The sequence below is a fragment of the Agrilus planipennis genome, unplaced genomic scaffold (assembly GCF_000699045.2).
Source record: "Agrilus planipennis isolate EAB-ADULT unplaced genomic scaffold, Apla_2.0 scaffold128, whole genome shotgun sequence".
Taxonomy (NCBI): domain Eukaryota; kingdom Metazoa; phylum Arthropoda; class Insecta; order Coleoptera; family Buprestidae; genus Agrilus; species Agrilus planipennis.
Window position 1 is genome coordinate 219631 of NW_020438862.1, and position 14391 is coordinate 234021.

Consider the following 14391-nt stretch of genomic DNA (forward strand, 5'->3'; position numbering starts at 1 on the left):
TTACAGTTTGTAACTTACCTTATTGGGCACAAAAATCAAATTAGCCCCAAAATAATAAAAATCAAAAAATCAAATATATAAATAGAAATGGAAATATAAAAAACTTGTCACTCAGGTCTATTTGAAACAATATTCGTTAGTGACTTACTTTTAGGCGTCGGCTAGACCTTAGTAGGGTTCACCGAAACCTTTATCTGTCCAGCGTCGGATGTCCAGGGTCCTCATCCTCTCCACGATGAATAGGGTTGGGTAGATATCATATCAAGCGAGTTGGAAGCAGAACCATTAACCATACAATTTCATCATTATTTATCATATATTATATACACTTCTCGCAAAAATTTTATTAAAGGACACCTTAACGATTCCAATACATAACAAACTTGAATTGAACTAAAATAAAAAGACCTAAAACAAAACAAATCAGTCAATCACACTGAAATTTGAGAGTGATCAGTGATCTCGTTGTTGACGTTCACTGATCATGAATCAAGCATTCGATTAAAGGGAGCGATTATAAAGGAAAGGACACCGAATAATTAATCAATTAATTAGAATTAATTAAAAAGCGCTACAGACATAATGCATAGTATAACGCACCCTTTTATTAGACGTTTTAAAGGTCAACTAAAGTTCCAGAATATTGTATTATTAGCAAAGATAGATGCACACTATTTGATTGTAAGATAGAAGGGACTTTTTGAGGTTTTCATTTGCTAAACCCCTTAATGTCTTTTAACCTTTACGGCATTTCGTATTACTTCTGTCGTTTTCTCTGCAGTCTTTAACCGAAAAATGTAATTTTCGACCTTTTTTTTAACGGCTAACTGAATCTCCAGTATTATTATATAGTAATATAGGAAAGTGGGTTTATACGTCAAACTGTTTGTATAACCCTTATTAATTGATTTATTTGATACATTTGCCAGTAAGTTTCGAAGCTAGAAAAAATGAATAAGAGAGAATCATTCATCTAACGCAGGACCTAGCCGGACGACATTCCATTTGAGCGCGACTTCGGTGTGGCGGTTTAATTAATTGTCGAAATAAGTCCGAGAACTTTTAAAAAATACATACGTCGGAAGGACCTATAAATTTAATTTGTTACGCGGCAACACTAATTGCGTACACGGTTTCGTTTTTCCTGGCGTAGACGTTATCTCACCGGCAGCCTCACCATCGGAAGCCGCAATTTGTTGCTGTAGGTAGCAAGTAGATAAAGTACAGTAACGCTAATTAAAAATGAATAGAGTAGAAAAAATCGCTTGATTCAGGCCAAACAATTCGAATTTTTAAAAAACCTGAGGAAGTAGGTACTGTTGAATAACGGTCTGGCTAAACGGGGATGACATTTGTGGAATCAGTGAGCCGGAAAACGAATTATCCAATAATGTCAATTAGGGGTTAAAAACAGTCATTCTTTAATGCGCAATGCAGGAAAGAAAAACAATAAAATTCTGTTTTGTCCCACGAACTTGGCCATGAGTTGATATATACCTGTATGAGTGCATCCTGATTTTGAGGTCCATTTTTAACTAACGTTACTGTATATCAGATCTTTTACAATATGATCTGTTGCCAGTGGTACAACGGCCAGGAGTGTACGTTTGAGAACCTTCAGGGTTTTAAGCGAAAGGTATACCTATAACGTCCGCCGTTTCAGGTGTGTTGGCTGCGTGGGTTCGGAGATACGAACAAGATAAGATCTGGTTACATATTACCATACCGGGTCTTCCTCATGTTCGGTGCTACCGGAGCCCCGAAGCTCCCAACTCGATCTATGTGATTAACGAGCCGGTTATGGTATCAATAAAAGACACCTTGTAAATGTTCCAAAGGTAAACATAAAAACATTTTTAGTAAGACGTAGATAGCAACGCGAATTTATAATTTTTTTTTCGACTTCTGATAAGTTAAAACAATGCCCACTAAATACCTTTCCAAAATATCAAATTGCACCAGCTGTATTAGCTAAAATGTACAGCTCGAACAATTCTACATTCGAAAAAGGTGCATTAAAAGGGCATTTTTTTAACTCCGCTATGCCAGTCCTAAACTTGGAGTCCCGTCATATAAGGTATGAGAAAGGGAGGAGTAACAACCTAGTAAAAACACAGGGTACAGTTAGCCCAGCTGATAGCACCCTGCTTAGGGTTACAGGTGCAAATGGGTCAACGGTTACAGAAGTATATCCAATGGTCCTTAAAAGCGGAAGAACCTGTTGTACTAGGGAGGATCTCTAAGGTCCCGAAAGACGTTCAGTCTAAAGGAAATAAGTCTTAAAAAAATAATCTAGCCCTTCAGGTTGGTGATTGTGACGTAAGGCCAACACCCCTATTCACGGAAAAGCTTCAGTAAAGTTAAAAATTCTAGTAAAAGATGATGCCAAAAAAGTTCGAAGCACTACTTGGTTCGAAAATATTTCCCTTAACAAGACACTCTGCAGAGCAGATAGATGATGAAGGTAGAGAAGTATATGAACCTAGGTTCAATTTAAGTATTTTCAGGGATGAATCAACAGTTTCATGGAGTATTATGGATTATATAGATTAGACCATAAATAAAATTTCGATCATGACCTATGGGGTTGAGGTGTGGGAATTTGGGAACCGAACAACTGAAGAAAAGACTGTTGGAAGCGGAGATGGATTTTTGGAAACTCTGATTAATGAATAAGGTAAGAAACAAGGAAGTCCGCGATATAATAAATATACCGACAACTATAGTTGACATCATTGAATTAGAAAACTTAAAATGGTATTGTTATATTACTTCGGTGAATACCCTCACAAAGAAAAAAAGGAGATCGAAACCTACAGGATGAAGACTGGTGAGATAAAGACCGCTAAAAATTGAAAATGAGAAACTACTTTAATGTTGTACGATAATTTACAGATGCAAACAGTTAAAGTAAATGGCGAAACTTCCAAGTGTTTGCTTTTATTTTACTGAAATAAATTATTATTCGCCTTTATAAACCCCCCCATTCCATCAGATAACACAATTTATCCATTGGGGCAGCAGTGGGGAAACAGAGGTGGTTCTCATACGCAAAAAAGCCCTAATGCCCTGACCGCAAACAGAGTAGATTATTACCCTTGACAGAGATACAATTTTCACGCACGCACGACCCCTACGCTTGTTGAGCCGATTGTCTCTGACCATTCTGAAAATTATTAACGGTAGAGCCCTGCGGACACCGCTCTCTGATAATATTCAATTAACGAACCAACTCTGTAATTAGGCGCTACCTTCAGGCAATACCATTACCTAACACACATGATCGAAGAATGGTTTTCAATATTGGTCTAGCAGAACTATTGTTCCGTATCGTCAAGTTTAAAATTATCAAAATAGCGGTCGTCCCTGCTAACTAAATACCGTGTGGTCAATAACAGATTTAAAGTTCGTGAAGTAATAATTTCAATTGAAATCAGACAAGCCTTTCGAGTAATAAAATACAGGAAAACGATTCAGAAAGTGATAATGACCATTTTAAATGCGTATACCAACAGGAAACAGGAGTGGAATTACCCAACCATTAAATAATTTTATCATTATTTGTGCAAATCTAGTCCAAAAATTAGAGAGAACACAAACATGAAAAGGACAATGTAGCCACTGGTCTTTGCAATGACGACTTTTGGTTTATGGCAGTTATGGTACAGTCAATCCATTTAATATGGATTAAGGGATTAAAAAGCCAAAAAATACCAATTTTTCCTTAAAATTATTATGGCACTGGTATAACCCGTTCAAATTTGGACGAATGGTGCCGTTGTCGACTGACTTACCATGGCTACGGTATGAAAAAACGCCAAGGTTAAAACGTAAGTTAGTCGACAACGACACCATTCGTCCAAATTTGGACGGGCTATACCAATGTCAAAATAATTGTTATGGAAAAATTGGTATTTTTTGGTTTTTTCAATCCCTTAATCCATTTAAATTGATTGACTGTTACCATAACTGCCATAAACCAAATGTCGTCATTGCAAAGACCAGGCTGCATTGTCCTTTTCATGTTTGTGCTCTCTCTAATTTAACCAGTAACAATTACGTTGATTGGCGTTTAAATAAATGAAACAACAAAAATACTTTTAATTTCACCAACTGTTTATACGAACATTAAAAGCAATTTTGTTGTTTTGTTTATCTGTATTTTTAATGTTATTATGTAGAATTTTCGATTTCAATGCTTTATCAAATTAGTGTCAAGAGACACCCTGTATATATTCCTTGTCCTTTGAAGAATTTGTAATATTTTAAATAGGGAACGCGTCACCGGGCGACCTCTATCGACGAGTAGCCTCATCTTTACAGTATGTCATAATACCAAAGAATACAGATCCACAGAAGGCCACATCAGGGCGATTTGGTGTCGCAGTAGAATGCTCAGTTCTAACTGCGACCGTAGGAGTCGCATGGTCGAAATAGGCAGGGCAGGGCAGGCTGCAGGTGAAATTGTCAACAGTCGTTGGCCATGCATCGATCAGAGTAGTTATGAGTAGGGGTGCACATAAAAGTTTTTTCTTTCAGAATGAAAAATATTTTAATCAGTAGCTGATTATTATGAAAATGATGTTCAATATTTACATTTCAGAGAATAGCAACAGTCAGAACAGAAAATATTGATAATGATAAAACATTATAAAATGGCAATTATACTACAATCGATGGAATTGTTTATTCTCAACCGATGAGTTCAGACGATAATATTTNTTTTGGTGAATCAACCAATGAGAATCTTTTGCAAACAGACGCCACTTAACTGAAACACAAAGAAAAAGAACAGAAATTAATATTTTTGCATTTACATGATTTTTTTTTAAATTGAATAAAAAAAGACCCAAAGTCAGTAAAAGTACGTTAAAGTACAAGTCAAGGACTCACCTATTGTTCTAAGCAGCAACAATCGACGAGCTCAGGCGATCCTTGCAAATGGGGTACTTTCACCCCTTTAATTGTTTTTGGTGAATCAACCAATGAGAATCTTTTGCAAACAGACGCCACTTAACTGAAACACAAAGAAAAAGAACAGAAATTAATATTTTTGCATTTACATGATTTTTTTTTAAATTGAATAAAAAAAGACCCAAAGTCAGTAAAAGTACGTTAAAGTACAAGTCAAGGACTCACCTATTGTTCTAAGCAGCAACAATCGACGAGCTCAGGCGATCCTTGCAAATGGGGTACTTTCACCCCTTTAATTGTTTTTGGTGAATCAACCAATGAGAATCTTTTGCAAACAGACGCCACTTAACTGAAACACAAAGAAAAAGAACAGAAATTAATATTTTTGCATTTACATGATTTTTTTTTAAATTGAATAAAAAAAGACCCAAAGTCAGTAAAAGTACGTTAAAGTACAAGTCAAGGACTCACCTATTGTTCTAAGCAGCAACAATCGACGAGCTCAGGCGATCCTTGCAAATGGGGTACTTTCACCCCTTTAATTGTTTTTGGTGAATCAACCAATGAGAATCTTTTGCAAACAGACGCCACTTAACTGAAACACAAAGAAAAAGAACAGAAATTAATATTTTTGCATTTACATGATTTTTTTTTAAATTGAATAAAAAAAGACCCAAAGTCAGTAAAAGTACGTTAAAGTACAAGTCAAGGACTCACCTATTGTTCTAAGCAGCAACAATCGACGAGCTCAGGCGATCCTTGCAAATGGGGTACTTTCACCCCTTTAATTGTTTTTGGTGAATCAACCAATGAGAATCTTTTGCAAACAGACGCCACTTAACTGAAACACAAAGAAAAAGAACAGAAATTAATATTTTTGCATTTACATGATTTTTTTTTAAATTGAATAAAAAAAGACCCAAAGTCAGTAAAAGTACGTTAAAGTACAAGTCAAGGACTCACCTATTGTTCTAAGCAGCAACAATCGACGAGCTCAGGCGATCCTTGCAAATGGGGTACTTTCACCCCTTTAATTGTTTTTGGTGAATCAACCAATGAGAATCTTTTGCAAACAGACGCCACTTAACTGAAACACAAAGAAAAAGAACAGAAATTAATATTTTTGCATTTACATGATTTTTTTTTAAATTGAATAAAAAAAGACCCAAAGTCAGTAAAAGTACGTTAAAGTACAAGTCAAGGACTCACCTATTGTTCTAAGCAGCAACAATCGACGAGCTCAGGCGATCCTTGCAAATGGGGTACTTTCACCCCTTTAATTGTTTTTGGTGAATCAACCAATGAGAATCTTTTGCAAACAGACGCCACTTAACTGAAACACAAAGAAAAAGAACAGAAATTAATATTTTTGCATTTACATGATTTTTTTTTAAATTGAATAAAAAAAGACCCAAAGTCAGTAAAAGTACGTTAAAGTACAAGTCAAGGACTCACCTATTGTTCTAAGCAGCAACAATCGACGAGCTCAGGCGATCCTTGCAAATGGGGTACTTTCACCCCTTTAATTGTTTTTGGTGAATCAACCAATGAGAATCTTTTGCAAACAGACGCCACTTAACTGAAACACAAAGAAAAAGAACAGAAATTAATATTTTTGCATTTACATGATTTTTTTTTAAATTGAATAAAAAAAGACCCAAAGTCAGTAAAAGTACGTTAAAGTACAAGTCAAGGACTCACCTATTGTTCTAAGCAGCAACAATCGACGAGCTCAGGCGATCCTTGCAAATGGGGTACTTTCACCCCTTTAATTGTTTTTGGTGAATCAACCAATGAGAATCTTTTGCAAACAGACGCCACTTAACTGAAACACAAAGAAAAAGAACAGAAATTAATATTTTTGCATTTACATGATTTTTTTTTAAATTGAATAAAAAAAGACCCAAAGTCAGTAAAAGTACGTTAAAGTACAAGTCAAGGACTCACCTATTGTTCTAAGCAGCAACAATCGACGAGCTCAGGCGATCCTTGCAAATGGGGTACTTTCACCCCTTTAATTGTTTTTGGTGAATCAACCAATGAGAATCTTTTGCAAACAGACGCCACTTAACTGAAACACAAAGAAAAAGAACAGAAATTAATATTTTTGCATTTACATGATTTTTTTTTAAATTGAATAAAAAAAGACCCAAAGTCAGTAAAAGTACGTTAAAGTACAAGTCAAGGACTCACCTATTGTTCTAAGCAGCAACAATCGACGAGCTCAGGCGATCCTTGCAAATGGGGTACTTTCACCCCTTTAATTGTTTTTGGTGAATCAACCAATGAGAATCTTTTGCAAACAGACGCCACTTAACTGAAACACAAAGAAAAAGAACAGAAATTAATATTTTTGCATTTACATGATTTTTTTTTAAATTGAATAAAAAAAGACCCAAAGTCAGTAAAAGTACGTTAAAGTACAAGTCAAGGACTCACCTATTGTTCTAAGCAGCAACAATCGACGAGCTCAGGCGATCCTTGCAAATGGGGTACTTTCACCCCTTTAATTGTTTTTGGTGAATCAACCAATGAGAATCTTTTGCAAACAGACGCCACTTAACTGAAACACAAAGAAAAAGAACAGAAATTAATATTTTTGCATTTACATGATTTTTTTTTAAATTGAATAAAAAAAGACCCAAAGTCAGTAAAAGTACGTTAAAGTACAAGTCAAGGACTCACCTATTGTTCTAAGCAGCAACAATCGACGAGCTCAGGCGATCCTTGCAAATGGGGTACTTTCACCCCTTTAATTGTTTTTGGTGAATCAACCAATGAGAATCTTTTGCAAACAGACGCCACTTAACTGAAACACAAAGAAAAAGAACAGAAATTAATATTTTTGCATTTACATGATTTTTTTTTAAATTGAATAAAAAAAGACCCAAAGTCAGTAAAAGTACGTTAAAGTACAAGTCAAGGACTCACCTATTGTTCTAAGCAGCAACAATCGACGAGCTCAGGCGATCCTTGCAAATGGGGTACTTTCACCCCTTTAATTGTTTTTGGTGAATCAACCAATGAGAATCTTTTGCAAACAGACGCCACTTAACTGAAACACAAAGAAAAAGAACAGAAATTAATATTTTTGCATTTACATGATTTTTTTTTAAATTGAATAAAAAAAGACCCAAAGTCAGTAAAAGTACGTTAAAGTACAAGTCAAGGACTCACCTATTGTTCTAAGCAGCAACAATCGACGAGCTCAGGCGATCCTTGCAAATGGGGTACTTTCACCCCTTTAATTGTTTTTGGTGAATCAACCAATGAGAATCTTTTGCAAACAGACGCCACTTAACTGAAACACAAAGAAAAAGAACAGAAATTAATATTTTTGCATTTACATGATTTTTTTTTAAATTGAATAAAAAAAGACCCAAAGTCAGTAAAAGTACGTTAAAGTACAAGTCAAGGACTCACCTATTGTTCTAAGCAGCAACAATCGACGAGCTCAGGCGATCCTTGCAAATGGGGTACTTTCACCCCTTTAATTGTTTTTGGTGAATCAACCAATGAGAATCTTTTGCAAACAGACGCCACTTAACTGAAACACAAAGAAAAAGAACAGAAATTAATATTTTTGCATTTACATGATTTTTTTTTAAATTGAATAAAAAAAGACCCAAAGTCAGTAAAAGTACGTTAAAGTACAAGTCAAGGACTCACCTATTGTTCTAAGCAGCAACAATCGACGAGCTCAGGCGATCCTTGCAAATGGGGTACTTTCACCCCTTTAATTGTTTTTGGTGAATCAACCAATGAGAATCTTTTGCAAACAGACGCCACTTAACTGAAACACAAAGAAAAAGAACAGAAATTAATATTTTTGCATTTACATGATTTTTTTTTAAATTGAATAAAAAAAGACCCAAAGTCAGTAAAAGTACGTTAAAGTACAAGTCAAGGACTCACCTATTGTTCTAAGCAGCAACAATCGACGAGCTCAGGCGATCCTTGCAAATGGGGTACTTTCACCCCTTTAATTGTTTTTGGTGAATCAACCAATGAGAATCTTTTGCAAACAGACGCCACTTAACTGAAACACAAAGAAAAAGAACAGAAATTAATATTTTTGCATTTACATGATTTTCTTTAAGTTGAATAAAAAGAGACCCAAAGACAGTAAAAGTACGTTAAAGTACAAGTCAAGGACTCACCTATTGTTCTAAGCAGCAACAATCGACGAGCTGAAGTGATCCTTGCAAATGGGGTACTTTCACCCCCTTAATTGTTTTTGGTGAATCAACCAATGAGAATCTTTTGCAAACAGACGCCACTTAACTGAAACACAAAAAAAGAAAACAGAAATTAATACTTTTGCATTTAAATTATTTTTTTTAAGTTAAAAAAAAAGACCCAAAGTCAGTAAAAGTACGTTAAAGTACAAGTCAAGGACTCACCTGTTGCTTTAAGTAGCAACAATCGACGAAGTGAGGCAGTCCTTGCAAATAGGGTACTTCCACCCCCTTAATTATTGTTGGTGAATCAACCAATGAGAATCTTTTGCAAACATACGCCACTTAACTGAAATACAAAATAAGAAAACAGAAATTAATAGTTCTGCATTTCCACGATTTTTTATATGTTGAATAAAAAAATGACCCAAAGACAGTAAAAGAACGGTAATGTACAAGTCAACGACTCACCTATTGTTCTAAGTAGCAACCATCGACAGGCTGAGGCGATTCTTTGCAAATGGGGTCTTAATAGTTGTTGCTAAATCGACCAATAAGAAACTTTTGCAAACGTCGTCACTTAACTGAAATACACAAAAGAAAACACAATTAATACTTTTGAATAAAAAGAACTTATCATAAAACTCAATGGAAGAAACTACTTTTAATTCAAATGTAATTTAAAGAAGAATATTGAAAGTCACAAAGTCTTCAACAGATACATTTTCACCATTACCATAAAAAGACAATTCAGACAATTTTCTTATAATTGTTATTTAAATCAAGTTAGATAAATTATCTTGATCGTTACTCCAAAACATAATTAATTTGGATAACTTTGGTAAATCTAGAAAGTTTTTAATAAGAATTCTTTGACATATTAAATGATATGTATGTAACCTGCAATACAATCATTGTTGAAACTCGCAAAATTTCGATTACTTTTTAATTTAATAAATTAAAGGCAAATTATGGATATTTAAACCAAATAAACATATCGTCTAAAGAAAAAGTTTAAGTTTAGCTATTTACTGGAAATAATATCTAATTAATTAGAACAAAAGTAAAAAATTTACCTGTTGTTGCTGCAAGGTACCCCGACGAAATGACACGATTTTCGTGGAAGGGGTATTTATACCCATTTTTGGTTATTATTAAATCGACCAATGAGAAACTTGCAAACAGACGCCAATTTATTGAAATGCTAGAATAAAGCGAATTTTAACAATTTTAAGTAAAAAATCGAAAAATAAACTAATAAAAACAGTGTTAACGAAGTTTTGTCCATATTGTACGATTATTAACGAAATAAACAACACTTTAACAAATTTACGTCACTGTCAAACCGACCAATCAAAATCGATGAAAAATGGCGCAACATCCGCAATAAATTTAAAATAAAAACNACTCAAGTTAATATTCTTACATTTACAAGATTTATTTTAAGTTGAATAAGAAAAAAAGACAGTAAAATGACATTAATGTAAGAGTAGATGTTATAAAACACCACGAGGTGGCGTCAAAGGGCAAAATGTATAAATTTAAAAAGTTAAACAAAACTAAAAACACTTAACAGAATGCTTGAAATAGCTATTTCTAATAGTTACTTATCTAAAAAATAGCATCAATAATTTCACAAAAAGTTTACACAACTTCATACGACTTTTTATGTCTTTAATAATTTTACTAATGTTTGCTTATACTCCCCGTACCTTGCGCCCTTTCCGGAACTTTCAATTGCAATTTGATTTATATTTGATTCTAACTAATTTTAATTAGTTAACCAAATTTAATTCTGAACTAATGTAAATGTCAGGGTGCAAACCCCTTGCAGAGCATCAACAGTTACAAATTGTAGATAAGAAGATAAGATCGCAATTTGTTTCAAAACGAATAGTAATAGATAGATTTCCACGATCTGTAGATGCGTTTAAAGTAAAGACTATTTCAATTTATATCGGCACATCAATAAAATATAATTCGCCTATAGTTCATGGTGAAACATATATATAGACTAACCACAAGAATAGGTGCAAACAAACACTTGAAAATGTTTTACAATGTTTTTATTTATTTATTCTATGCACATATCGCCTTCGTGGAGCATCAGTAAGAGTGCGAGCTTACTACAATATCTAAAAATAATTTTGATTTAATTAGAGTCTATGAAGGGGCTGGGAACAAATTGCACTTGGCGTTTAATAATTTTGTTGTTTGTTGATATGACTTTCTGAATTAGTAACATTTCAAAGAGGTCTAATATTTTGCCCCCAGGCAGCTGGCGTAACAATTTAATGTCATTTTTATTACAAAAGTGGTTGTTATTTATTAAATGTGAAGAGAGTCCAGAAGCATGCTCACTGAATTTATTTATTAAATTGAATACGTACATTGAAATCTCCTTACATATAACAAATAACCATTCTTGCAAAAAAAAATAACATTAAATTGCTATATCCTGCTACGGTGCAAGATACTAGTCCTCTTTGAATTCGTAAAAATTCAGAAAGTCATATTAACAAATAAAATTACTAAATAACCAATTACAGTTTGGCCCCAATTCCCTCTTTACTACAGATAATAGTTTAAGGTACTTTGTATTTAAATCAAAATAGTTTTTAGTGCGTCCACACTAGTATCTAATTAAAGAAACAGTTTAAAAAGATACACAATTTTAATTGGAGGTATGCAACCCATCATGCACACATGTTGTATATAAATAATATACCGAACGAATTTCGATCAATCTCACTTGAAATAGTTGATCCATTCTTTGTTTGTATTTAAATTATTGTTAAATTGTTACTGGCTTTAGTTTAGTAAATACCTCCCCTTTTTATGCAGACGACGTATTAAACAATAATTTTATAAATTTTCCAACAGTTTCGAACATTGACTTGCAAGTTAAACAATAATAAGCAAACTGAAAATAAATTATAATTGTTTTTTAATGTTTTAACAAGAGTTTAACATTTGTAGAATGCAAACAAACTCTTGTTAAAACATTAAAAGGTAATTCCCTTATTCTCACTTTACCAATTAAAAAATTGCAATTCATTATTCAAAACTACAAAAAAATGTACAAAATTGATGAGGATTGAATATATAGTTTGCATAAAAACTAAAATCGGTATCAACTTAACAATAATATTAATACAAAGAATGAATTAAAAGTTTAGTCAGGTTAGTTGAAATTCGTTCGGTTAGCTACGTGTATAACAAGTGTGTATGATGGGTTGCATATTTACATTTAAAATTGTAATAAAATTATACATATTTGATTAGATGCTTAAAAGGGAAGATGAATGCACCTAAATTAGCGTTAACAATACATTTTTCAAATTGAAGGAAAAGGATTGAAAAAGTGTGAAATACAACAATAGTGAAAATACATTAGCAACAATATAAACTCAAATTACATTTGTAGATGATAGTAACAACGCCTTCAAAAAATGTCCACCACAGTTGTGAATGAAACGTCGGGAAAACAACCCAACAGACCACGGCTCATCAGCCCAGACAACAACTCATCTATATTTGACTACTGAGTGTTTTAGTGAAGGCGTTGTTACTATCATCTACGACTCTAATTTCAGTTTATATTGTTGCTAATGTATTTTCACTATTGCTGTATTTCACACTTTTTCAATCCCTTTTCCTCCAATTTGAAAAATGTATTATTAGCGTCAATTTAGGTGTATTCATCTTCCCTTTTAAGGATCTATTTATTTATTACAATTTTAAATGGATATATGCAAGCCATCATACACACATGTTGTACAAGTCACAAATTGTCAACATAACTGCACCCTCTGAACTTAGCGCCCCTTTTAGAAGTTACAAATTGCAGATAAATTTTAACTACTGACGTAAACCAAACCTATCTATAAGTAAATGATAAGTCTTATTTCTGATTCAAATTAAGCTGCATTTATTATGAAGCACATCAGTATAATTAGAAAAAATTAGAACAACAATGATGTTATCACCAATTTACTTAAGTCAAATTTAACAATATTGTTATCAAGAGTACCCAAGTGTACTAAAATTCTATTGCTTTAGGTACTATTAATAATAGTAACATATGATGAAAAGTATTGTCTAGTTTGGCTAAACATAAATTGGTGATAACGTTACTTTTGTTTTAATTTATTCCAAAAAAAGTTCAAAACCGCAAATAATACCTGAAAAGCAACAGTCAAAAACTCACCTGTTGTTCTATGCAGAAGCAAGACGAGGTGAGCTGATCCTTTGCAAATGGGTTTTTTACATCACCTTAATAATTGTTATTAAATCGACCAATCACAAACTTTTGCAAACAGACGTCACTTAACTGTAATAGAAAAAAGAAAACAGAAATTAGTATTATTACAATATTAACTAACCTTTTTTTAAGTTATAAATAAATATTCAAAGATAGTAAAAGGATGTTAATGTAAAAATCAATAACGCACCTATTGTTCTAAGCAGTAACAATCGACGAAACGAGACGACCCTTAGCAAATGGGGTATTTTCATCTCCTTAATTATACTTGCTAACTCGACCAACGAGAAAGTTTCGTATAGGGGTCACTTCGCTGAAATACAAAAAAAGAACTCAAGTTAATATTCTTACATTTACAAGATTTATTTTAAGTTGAATAAGAAAAAAAGACAGTAAAATGACATTAATGTAAGAGTCAAGGACTCACCTATTGTTCTAAGCAGCAACAATCGACGAGCTCAAGCGATCCTTGCAAATGGGGTACTTTCACCCCTTTATTTGTTGTTGGTGAATCAGCTAACGAGAATCTTTTGCAAACAGACGCCACTTAACTGAAACACAAAGAAAAAGAACAGAAATTAATATTTTTGCATTTACATGATTTTCTTTAAGTTGAATAAAAAGAGACCCAAAGACAGTAAAAGTACGTTAAAGTACAAGTCAAGGACTCACCTATTGTTCTAAGCAGCAACAATCGACGAGCTGAAGTGATCCTTGCAAATGGGGTACTTTCACCCCCTTAATTGTTTTTGGTGAATCAACCAATGAGAATCTTTTGCAAACAGACGCCACTTAACTGAAACACAAAAAAAGAAAACAGAAATTAATACTTTTGCATTTAAATTATTTTTTTTAAGTTAAAAAAAAAGACCCAAAGTCAGTAAAAGTACGTTAAAGTACAAGTCAAGGACTCACCTGTTGCTTTAAGTAGCAACAATCGACGAAGTGAGGCAGTCCTTGCAAATAGGGTACTTCCACCCCCTTAATTATTGTTGGTGAATCAACCAATGAGAATCTTTTGCAAACATACGCCAC

General features: G+C 33.4%; 2 long non-coding RNA genes across 2 annotated transcripts; both read right to left on the minus strand.

Moving 5' to 3' along the window:
* Positions 1-4727: 4727 nt before the first annotated feature.
* LOC112904310 lies at positions 4728-9192 on the minus strand. Its single transcript, XR_003231009.1, has 19 exons — positions 9075-9192; positions 8830-8953; positions 8584-8707; positions 8338-8461; positions 8092-8215; positions 7846-7969; positions 7600-7723; positions 7354-7477; positions 7108-7231; positions 6862-6985; positions 6616-6739; positions 6370-6493; positions 6124-6247; positions 5878-6001; positions 5632-5755; positions 5386-5509; positions 5140-5263; positions 4894-5017; positions 4728-4771 (listed from the first exon to the last, which is right to left on the minus strand). It is a non-coding gene; the product is annotated as an uncharacterized LOC112904310 (long non-coding RNA).
* A 4360-nt stretch (positions 9193-13552) lies between these two features.
* Positions 13553-14146, minus strand: LOC112904311. Its single transcript, XR_003231010.1, has 3 exons — positions 14029-14146; positions 13784-13907; positions 13553-13669 (listed from the first exon to the last, which is right to left on the minus strand). It is a non-coding gene; the product is annotated as an uncharacterized LOC112904311 (long non-coding RNA).
* Between the last annotated feature and the right edge of the window lie 245 nt (positions 14147-14391).